The sequence below is a fragment of the Salvelinus sp. IW2-2015 genome, unplaced genomic scaffold (genome assembly GCF_002910315.2).
Source record: "Salvelinus sp. IW2-2015 unplaced genomic scaffold, ASM291031v2 Un_scaffold1380, whole genome shotgun sequence".
NCBI classification, from domain to species: domain Eukaryota; kingdom Metazoa; phylum Chordata; class Actinopteri; order Salmoniformes; family Salmonidae; genus Salvelinus; species Salvelinus sp. IW2-2015.
The window spans coordinates 199,661-221,516 of record NW_019942870.1 but is presented as its reverse complement, the minus strand read 5'-3'; the positions used below and the strand labels follow the sequence as shown (position 1 = coordinate 221,516).

At 42.2% G+C, this 21,856-nt stretch overlaps 1 pseudogene; it reads left to right on the top strand.

Annotated features, from left to right (window-relative positions):
• Positions 1-5,891: 5,891 nt before the first annotated feature.
• LOC112070626 (titin-like) lies at positions 5,892-15,131 on the top strand (annotated as a pseudogene).
• Positions 15,132-21,856: the final 6,725 nt, after the last annotated feature.

Sequence of the window (21,856 nt, the reverse complement as noted above, 5' to 3'; positions counted from 1 at the left end):
ATAAGATAAAGTATTCAATACATCAGTATAGCAAGGCACCACGGATCAGGTCGGTAAGTTGTTAGTGGGCAACATCAGCACCACTTACGCAGACAGGTCAGGATGTACTATATCTCAACTGGTCCCCAAAGCAATTCCTCCTTTGGTCGTCTCTCCTTCCAGTTCTTCTGCTGCCAATGACTGGAACGAACTGCAAAAATCTCTGAAGTTGGAAACACTTATCTCCCTCACTAGCTTTAAGCACCAGCTGTCAGAGCAGCTCACAGATTACTGCACCTGTACATAGCCCATCTATAATTTAGCCCAAACAACTACCGCTTCCCCTACTGTATTTATTTATTTATTTTGCTCCTTTGCACCCCATTATTTATATTTCTACTTTGCACATTCTTCCACTGCAAATCTACCATTCTAGTGTTTTACTTGCTATATTGTATTTACCTCGCCACCATGGCCTTTTTTGCCTTTACCTCCCTTATCTCACCTCATTTGCTCACATTGTACGTATATAGACTTATTTTTCTACTGTATTATTGACTGTATGTTTTATTTATTCCATGTGTAACTCTGTGTTGTTGTATGTGTCGAATTGCTGTGCTTTATCTTGGCCAGGTCGCGGTTGCAAATGAGAACTTGTTCTCAACTAGCCTACCTGGTGAAATAAAAATAAAAAATAAAAATTGTTGAAGCACTTTTGGCAGCGATTACAGCATCGAGTCTTCTTGGGTATGCCGCTACAAGCTTGGCACATCTGTATTTGGAAGGTTTCTCCCATRCTTCTCTGCAGATCCTCTCAAGCTCTGTCAGGTTGGATGGGGAGTGTTGCTGCACAGCTATTTTCAGGTCTCTCCAGAGATGTTCGATCGGGTTCAAGTGCGGGCTCTGGTTGGGCCACTCAAAGACATTCAGAGACTTGTCCCGAAGCCACTCCTGTGTTGTCATGGCTSTGTACTTTGGGTTGTTGTCCTGTTGGAAGGTGAACCTTCGCCCCAGTCTGAGGTCCTGAGCGCTCTGGTGCAGGTTTTCATCAAGGATCTCTATGTAATTTGCTCCATTCATCTTTCCCTTGATCCTGACTCCCTTGATCCTGACCTGATCCCAGTCCCTGCCGCCGAAAAACATCCYCACAGRATGATGCTGCCACCACCATGCCTCACCGTAGGGATGGTGCCAGGTTTCCTCCAGATGTGACACTTGGCATTCAGGCCAAAGCGTTRAATCTTGGTTTCATCAGACCAGATCATCTTGTTTCTCATGGTCTGAGAGTCTTTAGGTGCCTTTTGGCAAACTCCAAGCGGGTCTCATGTGCCTTTTACTGAGGAGTGGCTTCCGTCTGACRACTCTACCATTAAGGGCTGATTGGTGGAMTGCTGCAGAGATGGTTGTCCTTCTGAAAGTTTTTCCCATCTCCACAGAGGAACTCTGGAGATCTGTCAGAGTGACCATTAGGTTCTTGGTCACCTCTCTGACCAAGGCCCTTCTCGCCAGATTGCTCAGCTCTAGGAAGAGCCTTAGTGGTTCCAAACTTCTTCCATTTGTCACGTTCGTTATAGCGATGAGACCAAAGCGCAGCGTGATTAGATGCATCTTCTTTAATCAAGAAAGAACACAGGACGAACTATACAAAAACAACAAAACGAACGTGAAGCTATATAATCATAGTGCTGACACAAGCAATATAACATAGGACATAGATAATCACCCACGAAATATCAAGGAATATGGCTGCCTAAATATGTTCCCAATCAGAGACAACGATAAACAGCTGCCTCTAATTGAGAATCAATCTAGGCAACCATAGACATACAAAACCCCTAGACTGGTCCCAACCCCATAAACATACAAAACCTAGACAGGCCAAAACATATAATCACCCATGTCACACCCTGACCTAACCAAAAATAATAAAGAAACAAAGAATACTAAGTCAGGGCGTGACACCATTTAAGAATGATGGAGGCCACTGTGTTCTGGGGACCCTTCCCCAGATCCGTGCCTCGACACAATACTGTGTCGAACATCTACGGGCAATTCCTTCAACATCATGGCTTGGTTTTTCTCTGACATGCACTGTCAGCTGTGGAACCTTATAGTTGAAGTCGGAAGTTTAAAAACATCTTAGCAAATACATTTCAACTCGGTTTTTCACAATTCCTGACAATTAATCCGTCTAAAAATTCCCTGTCTTAGGTCAGTTAGGATCACCACTTTATTTTAAAAATGTGAAATCAATCAATCAATCAATCAATTTATTTTATATAGCCCTTCGTACATCAGCTAATATCTCGATTGTCTGCTGTACAGAAACCACCTAAAAACCCCAAACAGCTAGTTATGCAGGTGTAGAAGCACGGTGGCTAGAAAAACTCCCTAGAAAGGCCCAAACCTAGGAAGAAACTTAGAGAGGAACCAGGCTATGAGGGTGGTCAGTCCTCTTCTGGCTGTGCCGGGTGGAGATTATAACAGAACTATGCCAAGATGTTCAAAAAATGTTCATAAGTGACAAGCATGGCTCAAATAATAATCATGAATAATTTTCAGTTGATTTTCATAGCGATCATCAAGAGTTGAAAAACAACAGGTCTGGGACAGGTGGCGGGTTCCATAAACCGCAGGCGAACAGCTGAAACTGGAATAGCAGCAAGGCCAGGCGGACTGGGGACAGCAAGGAGTCACCACGGCGGCAGTCCCGACGCATGGTCCTAGGCCCAGGTCCTCCGAGAGAAAGAAAGAGAGAAGGAGAAAATTAGAGAGAGCCAAGATTTTCAAAATGTTCATAAATGACAAGCATGGTCAAATATAATCAGAATAAATCTCAGTTGGCTTTTCATAGCCGATCATTAAGAGTTGAAAACAGCAGGTCTGGGACAGGTAGGGGTTCCATAACCGCAGCAGAACAGTTGAAACTGGAATAGCAGCAAGGCCAGCGGACTGGGGACAGCAAGGAGTCACCACGGCGGTAGTCCGACGTATGGTCCTAGGCTCAGGTCCTCGAGAGAAAGAAAGAGAGAAGGAGAAAATTAGAGAGAGCCAAGATTTTCAAATGTTCATAAATGACAAGCATGGTCAAATAATAATCAGGAATAAATCTCAGTTGGCTTTTCATAGCCGATCATTAAGAGTTAAAACAGCAGGTCTGGACAGGTAGGGTTCCGTAACCGCAGCAGAACAGTTGAAACTGGAATAGCAGCAAGGCCAGGCGGACTGGGACAGCAAGGTGTCATCATGCCCGGTAGTCCTGACGTATGGTCCTAGGCTCAGGTTCTCAGAGAGAAAGAGAGAACGAGAGAATTAGAGAGAGCATACTTAAATTCACACAGGACACTGGATAAGACAGGAGAAGTACTCCAGGTAACCAACTGACCTAGCCCCCGACACATAAACTACTGCAGCATAAATACTGGAGGCTGAGACAGGAGCGGTCAGGAGACACTGTGGCCCCATCCGAAGAAACCCCCGGACAGGGACAAACAGGAAGGATATAACCCCACCCACTTTGCCAAAGCACAGCCCCCGCACCACTAGAGGGATATCCTCAACCACCAACTGTCAGAAATGTCAGAATAATAGCAGAGATAATTATTTATTTTTGCTTTTATTTATTTCATCACATTCCCAGTCGGTCAAAAGTTTACAGACAGTCAATTCGTATTTGGTAGCATTGCCTTTAAATTGTTTAACTTGGGTCAAACATTGCGGGTAGCCTTCCACAAGCTTCCCACAATAAGTTGGGTGAATTTTGGCCCATTCCTCCTGACAGAGCTGGTGTAACTGTGTCAGGTTTTAGGCCTCCTTGCTCACACACACTTTTTCAGTTCTGCCCACAAATTTTCAATAGGATTGAGGTCAGGGCTTTGTGATGGCCACTCTAATACCTTGACTTTGTTGTCCTTAAGCCATTTTGCCATAAATTTGGAAGTATTTGGGGTGTTTGTCCATTTGAAGACCAATTTGCAACCAAGCTTTAACTTCCTGACTGATGTCTCGAGATGTTGCTTCAATATATCCACATAATTATCCTTCCTCGTGATGCCGTCTATTTTGTGAAGCACCAGGCCCTCCTGGGCAAAGCACCCCACAACATGATGCTGCCACCCCGTGCTTCACGGTGGGATGGTGTTCCTCAGCTTGCAAGCCTCCCCCTTTTTCCTCCAAACATAACGATGGTCATTATTTCCAAACAGTTCTATTTTTGTTTCATCAGACCAGAGGACATTTCTTCAAAAAGTACGATCTTTGTCCCCATGTGCAGTTGCAAACCATACTCTAAAGCAGTGGCTTCTTCCTTGCTGAGCGGCCTTTCAGGTTATGTCGATATAGGACTTGTTTTACTGTGGATATAGATACGTTTGTACCTGTTTCCTCCAGCATCTTCACAAGGTCCTTTGCTGTTGTTCTGGGAAAGACTTGCACTTTTCGCACCAAAGTACGTTCACCTCTAGGAGACAGAACGCGTCTCCTTCCTGAGCAGTATGACGGCTGCGTGGTCCCAGGTGTTAATACGCGGTACTATTGTTTGTACAGATGAACGTGGTACCTTCAGGCGGTTGGAAATTACTCCCAAGGATGAACCAGACTTGTGGAGGTCTACAAATATTTTTCTGAGGTCTTGGCTGATTTCTTTTGATTTTCCCATGATGTCAAGCAAAGCGGCACTGAGTTTGAAGGTAGGCCTTGAAATACATCCACATCACATACAACACCTCCAATTGACTCAAATGATGTCAATTAGCCTATCAGAAGCTTCTAAAGCCATGACATAATTTTCTTGAATGTTCCAAGCTGTTTAAAGCCACAGTCAACTTAGTGTATGTAAACGTCTGACCCACTGAATTGTGATACAGTGAATTATAAGTGAAATAATCTGTCTGTAAACAATTGTTGGAAAAATTACTTATGTCATGCACAAAGTAGATGTCCTAACCGACTAGCCAAAACTGTAGTTTGTTAACAAGAAATTTGTGGAGTGGTTGAAAAACAAGTTCTAATGACACCAACCTAAGTGTTTGTAAACTTCCGACTTCAACTGTATATACTGAAATCATGTGACAAATCAAGTGACACTTAGATTGCACACAGGTGGACTTTATATAACTAATTATGTGACTTCTGAAGGTAATTCGTTGCATCAGATCTTATTTAGGGGCTTCATAGCAAAGGGGGTGAATACATAAGCACGCACCACTTTTRCGTTCTAAATTTTTTATAATTTTTTGAAACAAGTAATTTTTTTCATTTCACATCACCAATTTGGACTATTTTGTGTATGTCCATTACATGAAATCCAAATAGAAATCCATTTCAATTACAGGTTGTAATGCAACAAAATAGGAAAAACGCCAAGGAAGCTGAATACTTTTGCAAGGCACTGTACCGCTTTAGAGTGGCTGCAGTTAACTTCAATGGAGTCAGTGAATTCAGTAGAGCCTGCGCAGCAGTTGAGGTTATCGAGAAAATTGGTGAGTTAGGAGCAGTAGCCTAGCCTATGGAATAGGAATTATTCTGCATTACCACTAGAACTCCTCCCACAAACTAACAAAATCGTAGCCTACACATTCACATTTTTCCTTCATTKGTTTTTTATTTAGTTTGAAAGATGAATAATTGCCTGTCTTTTACCACAGAAACTCCTGATATTGAGCTTCATGATGATATGACCAAGACCATTTGCCTGAGAGCTGGAGGTTCTCTTCGTCTCTTAGGCACGGTCACTGGACGACCAATTCCTGCAATTACCTGGAGCAAACCTGGCGTCAACCTCAACAACCGTGGCTTCATTGAAGTCACTTAAACTTCCACACAAATCATTGTTGACAAAGTGCACTGCTATGATGCTGTAAAATATTCCACTATTCCAAACTCGTGATGTCATTTTGGTGCGCGAGGTACCTATGCCGTCAGCGACACTGGAGGTTGTGGATATCACCAAGACCACAGTAATACTTGGATGGGAGAAACCAGAGCATGACGGTGTAAGCAGACTCACAGGCTACATCATTGAAGCTTGCAAATTTGGCACAGACACATGGATGAAGTTGACAACAGTGAAGACAACTGGATTTGAGTTCACTATGACTTCTCTGACTGAGAACGACCAGTTTATGTTCAGAGTCAGAGCTATTAACAGCAGGGGAGCCGGTGCACCAAAGGAGATTGTCGCAGCCGTAACAGTCCAAGAACAAAGAGGTATCACATTTTTTTACTTTATACGTGCTTCATATACATCTATCTATAGTACGTCCAACCAGCCTCACAACCGCAGACCACGTGTAACCACGCCTGKCCAGGACCTCCACATCCGGCTTCTACACCTGTGGGATCATCTGAGACCAGCCACCCGGACAGCTGATGAAACTGAGGAGTATTTCAGTCTGTAATAAGTGGGTGGGCCTATGCACTCCCAGGCCCACCTATGGCTGTGCCCCTGCCCAATCATGTGAAATTCATAGATTAAGGCCTAATGAATTTATTTCAATTGACTGATTTCCTTATATGAACTGTAACTCAGTAAAATTGTTGAAATTGTTGCATGTTGCGTTWATTTTTTTGTTCAGTATAGTTAAACTAACGCATCAGTTATACAAGCACATGTCTACATAACATATCTTTCTGTTTTACAGTTCTAGCATCTGTCTAGCGTTCCACAGAAGTTTGTCAATGTGTTGGCTGGTAAACCACTTGAGCTGTATTTGCCAATAGTTGGTAGACCTCCACCAGTTTGCTCATGGTACTTCAATTGTAAGAAGCTGAAGATCACTGAGCGTACAAAGATTCAGACCACTGGAAAGTTCTCTCAGCTAACTGTGCTTGATACAACCATCGATGACAGCTGTAACTACACTCTCGAAGTGAAGAACATCACAGGAGAGAACTCCGAGATCATTAAAGTGATCGTACTTGMTACGGACCTTCTAACATAACACAAACTGAGGTTGTCACGTACAGTTATGAATATAAGACAATGACAATAACGTTCCTCTCTTTTTTTCCCAGACAAACKTGATGGGCCTAAAGGACCAGTCAGGCTCGATGGGGTTGATGCCACCTCAGTGACCATCAGCTGGGATCCCCCAGAGAGAAATGGCGTACCCCTGTCAGCGGCTACATTGTTGAGCAGCTTGATGCCTACCACGCTGGATGGCTGGCAGTGTCTGACTCTGTCAGCAGATCAACATTCGCCTTCGTCAAACTGACAGGAGATGAATACGTGTTCCGTGCCGCAGCAGTCAATCGCTACGGTGTTGGTAACTGGCTGCAGACTGAAGTTGTGATGTGCAAGAGCGCAACGAGTAAGACATGTTTTAAACTATATCATGTATCATAATTGAGTCGTTGTTCTTTATTTGAAAAACATAAAGAAACAGGAATGAATATCATATGTATATTGTTCTTTGTTTAAAGACATCCCTGGACGTCCAGYCAGACCGACGTGTGTCGTAATGGCATGACCATCGCATGGCTGGAACCAGAGGATGATGGTGGATCCGAGGTGWCTGGATACATCATTGAGCGCAAGCAGGTCAGATCTGGCAGATGGGTGTGTGCTAATAAGAACCCAGTCACCATGACCAGATACAGATCAACAGGTCTGATAGAAGGCATTGAGAGTGGACATAGAGTAACAGCAATCAACAGAGGTGTTGGAAAACCAAGTGTTGTCTCTGCAATGGCAGTGGAAACCGATCCCGTTGGTAAGTACCATTTAATGGATTTAATTCCACCTGGTGAAAACTCTATCCCACAAAAACAGGCTGAAATTTCAAGCAGTCTTTTCAAACAGCTCTTACACTAAAAGGGCATTATCACATTTTTTAAAAGTCAAATCAAATTGTATTTGTCACATGTTTTGTGAACAACAGGTGTAGACTAACAGTGAAATGCTTACTTATGGGCCATTCCCAACAATGCAGAGAGAAAAAAAMAGAAATAATTGAAAAATATTGAAATAATAATACAAGGAATAAATACACAATATAAGGGCACAAGGCGAGACCCAAATGCAGACACAGGAGGCTGATGGTTGATATTTATTATAGCAAAAGAAGTAGGAAAAAGGCAGGTCGGGTACAGGCGAGAGTTCATAAACCAGGTCAGAGTCAAAACGGTACAAGACGATAGGCATGCTCGAGGTCAGGGGCAGGCAGAGTGGTCAGGCAGGCGGGCTCAGAGTCAGGACACGCAAGGGGTCAAAACCAGGAGGGCGAGAAAAGAGAGACTGGAAAAAGCAGGCACTGAGACACAAACTAACTTGGCTATATACACTCGGTACTAGTACCGAGTGCAAGTGGACAAAGGAATGCAAGTGGACAAAGGAATGCAAGTGGACAAAGGAATGCAAGTGGACAAAGGAAGGTGCCGACGTGCCTGAGAAAGCAATGATCGGTTCCAATGACGATTGCACTAAGCTGGTGATCAAGGGTGCAGAAAGAGCCGACTCTGGCACTTATGACCTGCTGCTTGAGAACAAGTGTGGCAAGAAGAACGTTCACATCAAGGTGAAGTTTATCGGCCGTCCAACTGCTCCAGAGGGACCACTTGGATGTTTACATATCTGGCATTACTCATCTCATGTGTATATACTGTTTTCTTTACTATTCTACGGTATCTCATTCACTTAATAATGCTTACATATCTTGCATTACTCCTCTCATATGTATATACTGTTTTTCTATACTATTCTGCTGTATCTTAGTCCGTTCTGCTCTGACATCGCTCATCCATATGTATATAGTCTTAATTCATTCCTACTCAGATTTGTGTGTATTGGGTATATGTTGTGTAATTTCTTAGAAATTACTTGTTAGATATTACTGCACTGTCGGAGATAGAAGCACAAGCATTTCACTACACTTGCAATAACATCTGCTAATCACGTGTATGTGACCAATACAATTTGATTTGGATTCAAAGACGTCCAGGCACAATCTGTTACGTTGACCTGGAAGGGTCCTTCAGATGACGGTGGCTCTGAAATCCTTGGATACATTGTTGAGAGACASCAGCTTCCCAAGACAGCCTGGTGCACTGTAGACACCAGGGTGGTGGACACATCTCTGGTTGTGAAGGGACTGGAGGAGGGACAAGAGTATCACTTCAAGGTGACAGCTGAAAACACATTCYMTATCAGCGGATCTCTGAAGTCAACAGAYCCCCTCATCCCAAAGACTCCTCTTTGTAAGTATTACATTATTGATTCCTCATTGAACTTAGTGATTACATAAGTTTGCAAACATATACACTCACTGGACAGTTTATTAGGTACACCCATCTAGTACCGGGTCAGACCCTTTYCCTCCAAAACAGCCTGAATTATTTGTGGGCATGGATTCTACAAGTTGGAAACATTCCACAGGGATGTTGGTCCATGCTGACGTAATGGCATCACGCAGTTGCTGTAGATTGTATGACGGTACACCACCAGCCTGTACCGTTGACACCAGGCTGGATGGGTCCATGGACTCATGTTGCTTATGCCAAACCCTGACTCTACCATCACCATGACGCAACAGGAACTGGGATTGGTCGGACCAGGCAATGTCCAGTGTTGGTGATCGCATGCCCACTGGTGCCGCTTCTTGTTGTTTTTAGCTGATAGGAGTGGAACCTGGTGTGGTCGGCTGCAGCAATAGCCCATCTGTGACAAGGATTGACGAGTTGTGCGTTCCGAAATGCCGTTCWGCACCATTATTTATCTGTTTGTCACCCGCCTGTTAGCAAGTACGATTCTTGCCATTGTCCTTCGACCTCTCGCATCAACAAGCTGTTTTCGCCCACACAACTGCCGCTGACTGGATGTTTTTTGTTTGTTGCACCGTTCTTAGGAAACCCTAATAAACTGTCCGGTGAGTGTATACCTATATTATGAATATATACTCTAAMTCATGCTTTTTCCCTGATTAAAACAGGTCCCCCAGAGACATCAAGCATCCCGCCAGAGGTTATGGATGTCACTAAGAGCTCGTCCTCTCTGTCTTGGTCGAGATTGCAGGAGAACTTGCCCCTAAGGATGACGATGGCTCTGCCATTACTGGATATTTTATTGAGTACAAAGAAGTGTCCTCTGACACATGGGTCCGTCATGAGAAGAAGGTAGTTTCAATCCAGTTTGCCCTCCCTAGACCGACTGCTGACACGGAATATTAGTTCCGTGTTATTAATCAAAATGATATTCCAGACAGTGAACCTGGATCTGTATCTGAACCAGTCACATACAAAGATCCATTTGGTGAGTTTGAAACAGATAACCATGTCTGATGTCATGTCATGATTGATGCCTTAGATAACCGTGTCATTATTGATGACTTAGATATACATTTAACTGCTAAGTTTTTACATTTGCCCTACTCTATTCTTCCAGACAAACCAAGTAAACCAGGTGAGATCGACACAGTAACTGTCACAAAGGACGCTGTCGCCATTAAGTGTGCGGTGCCAGAATGTGATGGTGGAAAGAGGGTCCTTGGTTACTGGATTGAATACAGGAAGTCTGCAGAAGCTACCTCGAAGAAATGAAACAAGAGGCGCACCAAGGAGAAACAGTTCACCATTACAGGTGACTGAGTATGAGTTCAGAGTGATGGCTGAGAATGAGACCGGAATCAGCAGACTACGCAGAACAGCCACATGCATCAAGACCAAACTGGGTGGTAAGTAACTGAAACAATTAATTATTTCACAATTGTATGGATGAACACTACAATGCCTTTATTTATTACTTGTTTATAATACCTTGAGAAAGCAAGGTGATACAATTCCAACTGTTGTTTTTTCCAACAGCTGGAACTTAACCAAGCCTGAGGAAAGAAATGGATGAAGTTACCACTAAATTATACCAACCAGGAGTGATAAAATGCCAGATTATTGGTAGACCTCTTCCCGATAACAAATCGTATAAATCTGMCAAGGAGATCATCTCGTAAATATGAGATGAGCTCTGATGGCCGTAACCATTCACTGATCATTATGACAGACCAGCAAGAGGATGAAGGAGAATACACATGCAAGGCTATCAACGATGCAGGGGAAGCAGAGACCAGTGGCATTCCGTTTTTTTGTTAGCTGCTCCCCAGTTCAATCCTGACTTCCCATTGAAGAATATCTACTATGCCGAAAGCGGCACCACTCTGTGTCTGCATGTTGCCTACATCGGACGCCCTGAGCCTAAGATCCTGTGTCTTTATGGAGCTACAACGGTGGTGGCTTCTGAGAATATCAGCATTGAAAACACAGAGCATTACACACACCTGGTGATCAAGAATGTGCAACACAGGGTACATGGAGGAAAATACAGAGTAAGACTGCACAATCACTTTGGCAAAGTTGACATACTCATCAATGTTGAAATCCAAGGTACTTTTACACTGAATTAGAACAAATCTACAAATTGTTTATGATCTACAATTTGTTTTACAATTTGACTACAAACTAAGTGTGGCTAATGTACTTATTGTTTTCAAGTAAACCTGCAATGCCTGAAGGTCCCATCATACTTGATGCCCTTTTGAAGAACTCTGTGATTATTAGCTGGAAACCACCAAAAGATGATGGTGGATCAATGATCACAAACTACATTGTGGAGAAGCGTGAAGACAAGGAGTGCGATTACTGGACACTCGTTTTCTCATCCATCACAGGCACAAATTGCCGTATTGCCAACCTTGTTGTAAATGCTGGGTACTTCTTCCGTGTGTWTMCTCAAAATCGTTATGGAAACAGTGAGCCACTGGAGATCCCCACTCGCATCTTTATCAAGAGTTCAATGGGTAAGTTGAGTCTCACAATATAGTTACAGTACAAGATCATYTATTTGCACAAATATGAGATTAACAAAGTTTTGGATCCCTACTAACGTTATGATGTTATATTTACAGATAAACCTTCACCACCACTGCTGGCAGTCGTCTCTGGTGTGACTAACCTTTCCTGTGTCGTGTCCTGGACACCTCCTCTCACTGATGGTGGCTCCAAGATCAAGAGCTACTGCCTTGACAAGAAGGAGAAGAAGGGTGAATGGACACCTGGCACTACTGATGAAATCAAATCCACCATCTTCTCTGTCAAACGCCTCACTGAGGGAAGCGAATACATCTTCCACGTGAACTGTGAAAACCTTGCTGGAGTGAGTGAATGGAGTGTGGAATCTGAACCAGTCATTCCAAAAATGCCTGTTGATGTCCGTGCTCCCGCCTTCAAAGAGGAACTGAGTGTCAAATAAAAATGCAACGCCACCTTCATTTGCAAGATCACAGGACAACCCAAGCCTGTTATTAAATGGTTCAGACGTGGCAAGGAGATCCAGTCTGATGGAAAGAAACTGAAGATTCAAGAACTCAAGGGAGTCTATCACCAACTGGTTATATCTGCTGCTGATGAGGAAGACTCTACTSTCTACCATATCAGAGCAACCAACCTGGGAGGATCCTTCTGCACCACTGTCTCTCTGGATGTTGAAGGTAAGATCACTAATGTGTATGCAATAATACTTACATAGTATACAGTACATGTAGAGTTGTACATTTACATGAATACAATTCCATGTATTTGTTCCACCTACAAAGAATATTATCAGTACATTTATAATACTTATTTGTTTGGTATTTATGATGTGAAATCATAAGAGGCAATCCCTGCCCTCAGTGGAGAGATTTTGAATATCAAGATTCCATTCAGTGGCAAACCCGATCCTGTCATCACCTGGCAGAAGGGACAAGATCTCATCGATAACAARGGATACTACCAAGTCATCGTCACAAGGTCATTCACATTGCTCGTGTTCCCCAACGGAGTTGATAMGAAGGATGCTGGTTTCTACATCGTTTGTGCCAAGAACAGATTTGGCATTGACCAACAGACAGTTGAACTGGATGTTGCAGACGTGCCRGACCCACCACATGTTATCAAAGTAAGTGATGTTTCAAGAGACTCAGTATCTCTGAGTTGGAAAGTACCTGCTAATGATGGTGGAAGCAGAGGAACCAGCTACGTTGTGGAGAAGTGTCCCACAACAGCTGACCGATGGAAACGTGTTGCCCAGGCTCGTGATACTCGCTACACTGTCACCTGTTCAGAGGAACCAGGTACCAGTTCAGAGTCATAGCCTAAAACAAATTTGGTCAAAGTCAACCATGTGAACCAAGCGGTCCCGTTACAACAAAGGAGTCCTTGGCTATGGCAGCGAGGTTAGTGACAGAGATGTTCCCAAGCAAAAGGCTCCCCATTCAAGTGCCAAGAATGTGCATAACAAGTACATGATTGCTGAGAAACTGGGACGTGGCCAGTTTGGTATTGTTCACCGTTGTGTTGAGACCAGCTCTGAGAGGACATACATGGCTAAATTCGTCAAGGTGAGGGGTGCAGATCAAGCATTCATCAAGAAAGAAATTGCAACACTGAACCTGGCAAGACACAACAACTTCTTGTGTCTTCATSAGTCCTTCGACAGAACTGAGGAATTAGTCATGATCTACGACTTCGTCTCAGGTCAAGACATCTTTGAATGGTTTGGCACAGGAMACTTCGAGCTGAATGAGCGTGAAATCGGCAACTACATCAGACAAGTATGTGAAGCTCTTGAGTTRTTCCACYACAAGAGTCATTGTCACTGACATCAGGCCTGAGAATATTGTGTACACCACAAGAAAGGGCAGTAAAGTCAAGATCATTGAGCTAGGACAGGCCAGACACCTGACTCCTGGGGACCAGATCAAGGTTCAGTATACTACAGCTGAGTACGCTGCTCCTGAGATCCACCAGAATGACATGGTCAGCAGTGTTACAGATGTGGCCAGTTGGTGTTCTAGTCTATGTCCTACTCAGTGGACTCAATCCATTTAGTGCTGAGACTCCTCAGCAGATGATTGACAACATCTCAAATGCTGAGTACAGTTACGACGACGAAACCMTCAAGGTGCCTACTGTTGAAGCATTAGACTTTATCAAGAGTGAACTGAAACGCATTGAGTTTGAAGAAAAAACTAGAACCGTGAGGAAAGAGAGAACTACAACTTCTCATGTGGCAGGTAGCCTAGAGGTTAGAGTGTTGGGCCAGTAATCGAAAGGTTGCTAGATCGAATCCCTGAGCTGACAAGGTAAAAATCTGTCGTTCTGCCACTGAACAAGGCAGTTAACCCACTGTTCCTAGGCCATCATTGTAAATAAGAATTTGTTCTTAACTGACTTGCCTAGTTAAATAAAGGTTAAATAAAAAATAAGAAAATGTGGCAACTAAGGGGAGAAGGTCACCCACCCCTGAAAAAACCTGTCCACGTTCCCCTAGACCTGTTGCTACGGCCAGATCAGCCTCCAGGTGGAGACTGTGCAGGTGGCCAAAGTTGACTACCTGGCAAAGTATGAGTCAAGAAAAGCCATTGTGAGATCCGAGAGGAGATCAGTAGAAAGGAAGGAGGGTGTAAATATCCCTTCAGCCTTGACCATACCCCATGGGTCACTGTGAGGTTGCGTTCCCACTGTGTGCCATGCGGTCAGCATGCCAAAGTTACACTGAACGTCCAATCAAAGCCAACCGCTGAGGTGAAGTGGTACCATAATGGAAAATTGATAACAGAGAGCAGGAGGTAGTGTATGTCCAACCTGAGTGGAGTTCTGTATCTTCAAATTCTTGACTGCACCACAGAGGACAGTGGCACTTACCGTGTCGTCTGCACTAACGCAGTGGGAGAATGCTCAGACTACGCCACTTTCGATGTCGCAGGCATGGGAGAGTATTCTAGCTATATGCCACCTTGGGAAGATGAGGAACCACCAGCTCTTCCTGTGCCAAATATCCTCCTKCAAGACAGTTGAAACACATGAAACACACATGGAGGAGTCCAGCACCTTTGTAAGTAAGAAGACTACTCTACCCTCAACAATCCTGAAAAAAACACAGTCCCTTACCTTTAACGAGGGAGAGACTGACAGATTTGCCTGTGATGTTGATGGTGAACCGGTGCCAACTGTGACCTGGATGCACGAGGGACAAATTATTGGATCATCTGTTCGTCACTACAGAACAGTACAAGTCTACTTTTGAAATCACTTCTGGTGAGGTGTCAGACGAAGGCAGCTACTCAATCGTGGTGGAGAACTCTGAGGACAGCCAAGAGGTGCACTTCAGTCTAACCATCTGCTGACTGGAAGCCAAAGAGGAGGCCTCTTCTACAGTGACATACTCAGACAAAGAGCCCACAATGAAATCRCGTAGTCCAGTCATGTCTCCACCAAGAGTGAAGTCTCCTGAATCAATCAGCTCTCCATAGAGAATCATGTCTCCTACCAGCCCTACACCTAAATCACCCACTGAGAAAGTCACCCTAAAAACKAAGCCCTCCATCTCATCTGGTCTTCAGGACATGACTGCATCTGCAGAGTCCATCATCAAGCTGACAGTGAAAATGACTGGAGATCCTAAACCTGAGATCTCATGGATGAAGGATGGAAAGGTCATTTCATTTWGTCACATTTGATTTATTAGTCACACTTACTACATTTTGAATTTACATTTGAAAGGAAATAAATATAGGTTGAAATATAACCTTTTCACTTTCTTTCTTTTTTCATTTGCAGACTCATTCATGGTGGAAAATATAACATTTATGAAGAACATGATTTGGCACACCTTGAAATCTATGAATCTGGGGCCTCTGATAGTGGAGTTTACAAATGCACATTTACTGATAGGTCTGGGTCATCATTCACAAGCCGCATTGTCTCTATTCAAGGTATTTATATTGATTTATCATAATTGAAGTCCCATTCTGGTGATAGTATTATCTTTGTATTATGTATTCAATCAATGTATCTCTTGTCCTGTATCTATAAACCTTATAATTCTGKATATGACATAATATGTAATCAATGTATCTCTTTATCTGTCTTAGCTTCAAACAAAACTAAAGCACTTGCAACAAAAACAGAATTCTCAGAGCAAGTTATGAAAAAGGAAATTGTCTACGGAGAGGTTGAGTCTGACACAGAAATCAAGGCGCCCCATACTCAAATGGTCATGCCTGAAAGCCAGTCTCTCACCCTGAGAGCCAACATCCATGGAGCTTCAGATGGATRGTGAACGGAATGGAACTGGCCAACTCAGAGGACTACAGATATYGTGTGTCTGGAAACAACKATACAATGTTCATCAAGAAGGTCAGCCAATACGAGCAGGAGGTCATCACATGTGAAGCCAAAACCGAGCATGTGCTGGTCAAGTGCCAGTCTGACACCACTGTCACTGAAGCACAATCTGATGCACCATCATTCCTTGTGCAGCCACGCTCTCAGAATGTCAACAAAGGACAGAACATCAAGTTCACATGTGAGATTGCAGGAGAACTTGCCCCTGAAATTGAGTGTCTTAAAGACAACATCATGGTGAGTAAGCTAAAAAGAGTTTTGTAAATAATGTTTGATTTGATTTCTTCAATTCAATACAACAGAASTGTATTCATCCCATCAGGGGCAATCAGAAAAAGCAAGTCCGGTTACAAATATCACTAGATACTTGAATAATAAAAAACACAAACTAATACTTTAATTCGGTCTCTCTACTTACAGGTATCTACGACCTTAAACAGGAAACTGAGCTGTTCAAAAAATGTATACACTCTGGAGATTATTGAGGCCACAGTTGCAGACAGTGGCAAATAGACCATCAAAGCCAAAAACAAATATGGACAGTACTCTGGAACATCATCTCTCAACATCACCAGTAAGTTATCAATCCTTTATCAATCCATTGTTTAATTAAAAGCTTACAGTACATTGTGATAATGCAAAGCTTTCCCAAGTTTTATGAAAACTTTAACTTGAGTCGCTAAATTTTACTAATAGCTTAAATTAAAGACTAAGATMTAATTTTCCTAACCAGTATTGTCCATGTGTTATTTGTTTATATTCATACAGATGGTCTTGAGTATCTCCATTGAGAATTGACCATTTAGCCATGTACTTCATCATTTGCGTTATTCGCACAGCTCTTGTTCAAGAACCTGCCAAAATGGTTATAAAGGAGCAAAGTGCTGCTGCTGCCAGCTTGCACAGTGACAGTTTCTCAGCCACATCAGTCCATATGGCTGGAGCATCAATGGCGCAAGAGGGCTCTTTCCATAGCCAATTTGAAAGCATGTCTGCTGCTAGCGTGTCCGCCATAACATCTGAATCAATGGTATCCATGAGCTKCAGCAGTATCACGGAAATGTCAAGTGAAATGATATCAAGTCATGCTATTTCAACTCATGGCTCCTCAATGAGCGCCCTTATTCATGGTGGCGGCAAAGGTGAGATGCATTTCCCTTGCCCATATAGTATACTGTATCTAGAATTAGTATAGTCTTGAGTTTGTTGTTCTGCTTTAAATGACAAGTAGAGAAGATGACATGTTAATTAATTCCTTTATTTTTTTATCATTGCTTCTAGCTCCCAAAATCCAATCTCTCCCAGAGGATATCAGCATTGAGCCAAGAAAGACTTTGAGCGTGTCCTGTGCTTTCTCTGAACACCCAACACCTGAGATTGAGTGGGTCCGCTCAGGGAAACAGTGTGATGAAGAGCGTGGCAGGTGTCACATTGAGGCCACCGTGGACCTCACTACCCTTGTCATCCCCTGTGTGAAGGAAAARGATGCCGGAGCGTACYCCCTCAAACTGTCCAACGGGCTTGGATCTGCTATGGCAACTGTCAACATTCATATTCGATCCATGTAAAAAAAATACTTTAATAATTTCTATCCTCCATTTTCCCCCCTCCAGTACCTTTTTATTTATTGAATTAGCAAAAGTAATCTTTACTTGATAAAGACCTGGATTTATGTTCTTGTAAAAAACATTTTTATATATACCAAACTTGACTAAGTCTAAAGTTGTTATAAAATGTGCCATATTGGATAATTATGACTCAGATTGTTTTTACCACTTTTCTGTGACATGTACATAATGTACAGTATATAGCTGAATTTAACGGTTTTGGAAAATGTATGCATTGCTATTTATGACAACATTAACTGAAAAAATAATAATGTTTTAACATGAGAAAGTTTCACATTAAACGAATACCCTGTTAAACCTGAAACTAAACTCTGTGCCTCAACAAAAAGTTGATGTCTTAAGATTGCCTCAACAGGTAGAGAGGCTCCCTGTTGAAGTTGACTAAATCAGAGAGATGAGATGTTAGACACTGTATGTTATTACCTGCAGTGTTATTATCATACTCCTATGAATTGTAACAGGATCATAAGACTGAGTGCTTTTTGCATAAACCCTCATGTAAGCAGCACAACTAGGTATTGTGTTCTGACTGACTCATAACCARCATTTTAATGACYTGCTCAACATGTGAGCAGCCTGCACTTTGTGTGCTATTTTTAAGTGCACTGTTTCTGGCAATGGACAGTTGAATTTGCTTTTTAAAACGTAACATAACCTGSCCATTAAAAAACAAAAGTAAATTAAAGTACTTCACTGCAGAAGCAGTGCCACCTCTAGGAGGATTGCTAGGTAATATTTTGTGTGTGTTTTAGTTTTGGAATTTCACCTTGTCAGTAGTCAGGGTAACCATCAAGTGAATGTACCACGGTGATACCATCTACCGTGAAACAAAGAAAGCAAAACACATMACTAATTATGCCCTGCACTTTGATTTAATTGAGTCTATTGATGTAGAATCACTACTATATTCATCCTTGAGTTTTARGTCACCGATTTAATAAAGCAGTATTTCAGCACTAGTGAATTACTGTTTCTTTATTTGCCTCAATTACGTGTGTTGTTGTTCAGTTTCTTTTCCTTATCAATGATTCCACCACTTTTACATTTTCAAATATAACAAATAATCACTAAGGTAAACGGGAAAATAATAACTAAAGTATGTAACAATCTATAAGGGTCAATGTCATATATGTTACGAATCCCGCAGAAGATGGTGCCTCTTCCCGTTCGGGCGGCGCTCGGCTGTCGTCGTCTCCGGCCTACTAGCTGCCACCGATCCCCTTTTCTGTTTCATTTAGTTTTGTCTGATTTGTTGCACCTGTTTTGTGTTTAGGTTTATTGTGGGCTATTTAAACCCAGTTGGCCCGCCGACTTTTGTGCGGGCTTGTTTTTCTGTTTGTGGTGTCYTATTTTCTTGTGGTGTCTGTTCCATGTGGATTTTGTCCTGTTTGTTTTGGACTGTACTTGACGCGCCCTTGTAGGTGTGGCGTAGCCGTCTCGTTATATTCTTTTGGAATATTAAATCCACTTGCTTCTCACTACCCTGCTCTCTGCGCCTGACTCCTTCATCACCACTTTTGGAATTGTGACAATATACAACTGTGATTGATTGTTTCATCCACACAAATGAAGTAACTTTACAGCGTTGAGCCAAATATCAGCTGCCCTCTGAACAAAGACTGACCAAATACCCAGGTTAAAAAGGCAAAGTGCAGTTCAAACAATAACAAAGCAACAACCCGCCACTTGTTTTGGTAAACAGCTGAGGGATGGAGCTGGAGAAATGTTACTATTCTCAAATTCATAGACAAGAGCTATGGATGCAAGGACTGACCATCCATGAGGTCATCAAAATTATAGTTTTAACATTGACATTGTTTACAAACATTGGAGTAAAACAAGCTTATATTTTGAGTTCTGATGGGGTGCGACAGTTGAACTAAGCTCACAAGACAATAAGTTATATTCTTAAAGAATCAATAGCTATATATCATTAATTTAACTGTCAATAAATGGATGTAGCAGCAACTGAAGATTGCAGATGCGGATGATGCAGCTGCAGGAATAGCATACAACAGATGTACAGTACGAGTCAAAAGTTTAGACACAACTATTCATTCAAGGGCCTTTCTTTATTTTTACTATTTTCTACATTGTAGAATAATAGCGAAGACATCAAAACTATGAAATAACACATATGGAATCTTGTAGTAACTAAAAAACTGTTAAACAAATCTAAATATATTTGATATTRTTCAAAGTAGCCACCCTTCACATTGATGACAGCTTTGCACACTCTTGGCATTCTCTCAATATGCTTCATGAGGTAGTTGTTACCTGGAATGCATTTCAATTAYCAGGTGTGCCTTGTCAAAAGTTAATTTGTGGAATTTCTTTCCTTCTTAATGCGTTCGAGCCAATCATTTGTGTTGTGACAAGGTAGGGGTGGTATACAGAAGATAGCCCATATTTGGTAAAAGACCAAGTCCATATTATTGCCAAGAACAGCTCAAAATAAGCAAAGAGAAATGACAGTCCATCATTACTTTAAGATGCAGTGCAGTCAACGGAAAATAGTCAAGAACTTTGAACGTTTCTTTCAAGTTGCAGTCAGCAAAACAACCATCAAGCGCTATGATGAAACTGCTCTCATGAGTACTGCCACAGGAAAGGAAGACCCAGAGTTACCTCTGCTGCAGAGGATAAGTTCATTAGAGTTACCAGCCTCAGAAATTGCAGCCCAAATAAATGCTTTCACAGAGTTCAAGTAACAGACACATCTCAACATCAACTGTTCAGAGAGACTGTGTGGAATCAGGACTTCATGGTCGAAAGCTGCAAAGAAACACTAACTAAAGGACACAATGGAAGAGACTTGCTTGGGAAGAAACATGAGCAATGGAACATTAGGACCGGTGGAAATCTTGTTCTTTAGTCCAAATTTGAGATTTTTGTTTCCAACCCTGGTGTCTTTGTGAGACACAGAGTAGCGTGAACGGATGATCTCCGCATGGTGGTTTACACCGGAAGCAATGGAGAAGGAGGGTGATGGTGTTGGGGTGCTTGCTGGTGACTGTCTGATTTATTGGAATTCAAGGCACACTTAACCAGCATGGCTACACAGCATTCTGCAGCAACACGCCATCCCACCTGGTTTGTGCTTAGTGGGACTATCATTTGTTTTTCAACAGGACAATTGACCCAACACACCTCCAGGCCGTATAAGAGGCATATTTGACCAAGAAGTGAGAGTGATCGAATGCTTGCATCAGATGACCTGGCCTCCACAATCACCCGACCTCAACCCAATTGAGATGGTTTGGGATGAGTTGGACCGCAGAGTGAAGGAAAAGCAGCCAACAAGTTCTCAGTGTTTGTGGGAACTCCTTCAAGATGGTTGGAAAAGCATTCCAGGTGAAGCTGGTTGAGAGAATGCCAAGAGCGTGCAAAGCTGTCATCAAGGCAAATGGTGGCTACTTGGAAGAATCTGAAATATAAAATATATTTTGATTTGTTTAACATGATTCCATATGTGTTATTTCATAGTTTTGATGTCTTCACTATTATTCTACAATGTAGAAAATAGTAAAAATAAAGAAAAACTTTTGAATGAGAAGGTGTGTCCAAACTTTTTACTGGTACTGTGTGTGTGTGTATATATATATAATATATATATATATGTATATATATATATATGTGTATGTATGTATTTACTGACAAACAAAATATATCAATCCAAACTGTGTAGCAGCCATTTCATGACTGGAAAGAGACATCTGAAACAAAACATCAAAAGGTTTAATGACATTTGGAGATTGTCAAGCCAAGCCTTCAATACTGGGTAGGTTTATAATGTAGGGGGGGATGTATTTTCTGTTTGTCAAGATTGACCTAGTCTATTTATTGTGGTGTTGAAAACGCAAACCATGATATGGAAGCGCTCGAAGTCGGTATGGTTTGTTTATTGGTTTACAGTACAAAGGGCGGGGTCATGTGAAAATATTTTTAACATTGGGAAGGTGGGTTTTATAATAATACCTTGAGTTGGTCCAGCCCCCCAGTAAATGTCGAGCATGCAGCTCCCCATGTATTGTTAAGATGGCAAACTTTTGTTGTGAAGCTTTTTTCAGGGAAATCTGACGACCCGGAAGTGATGA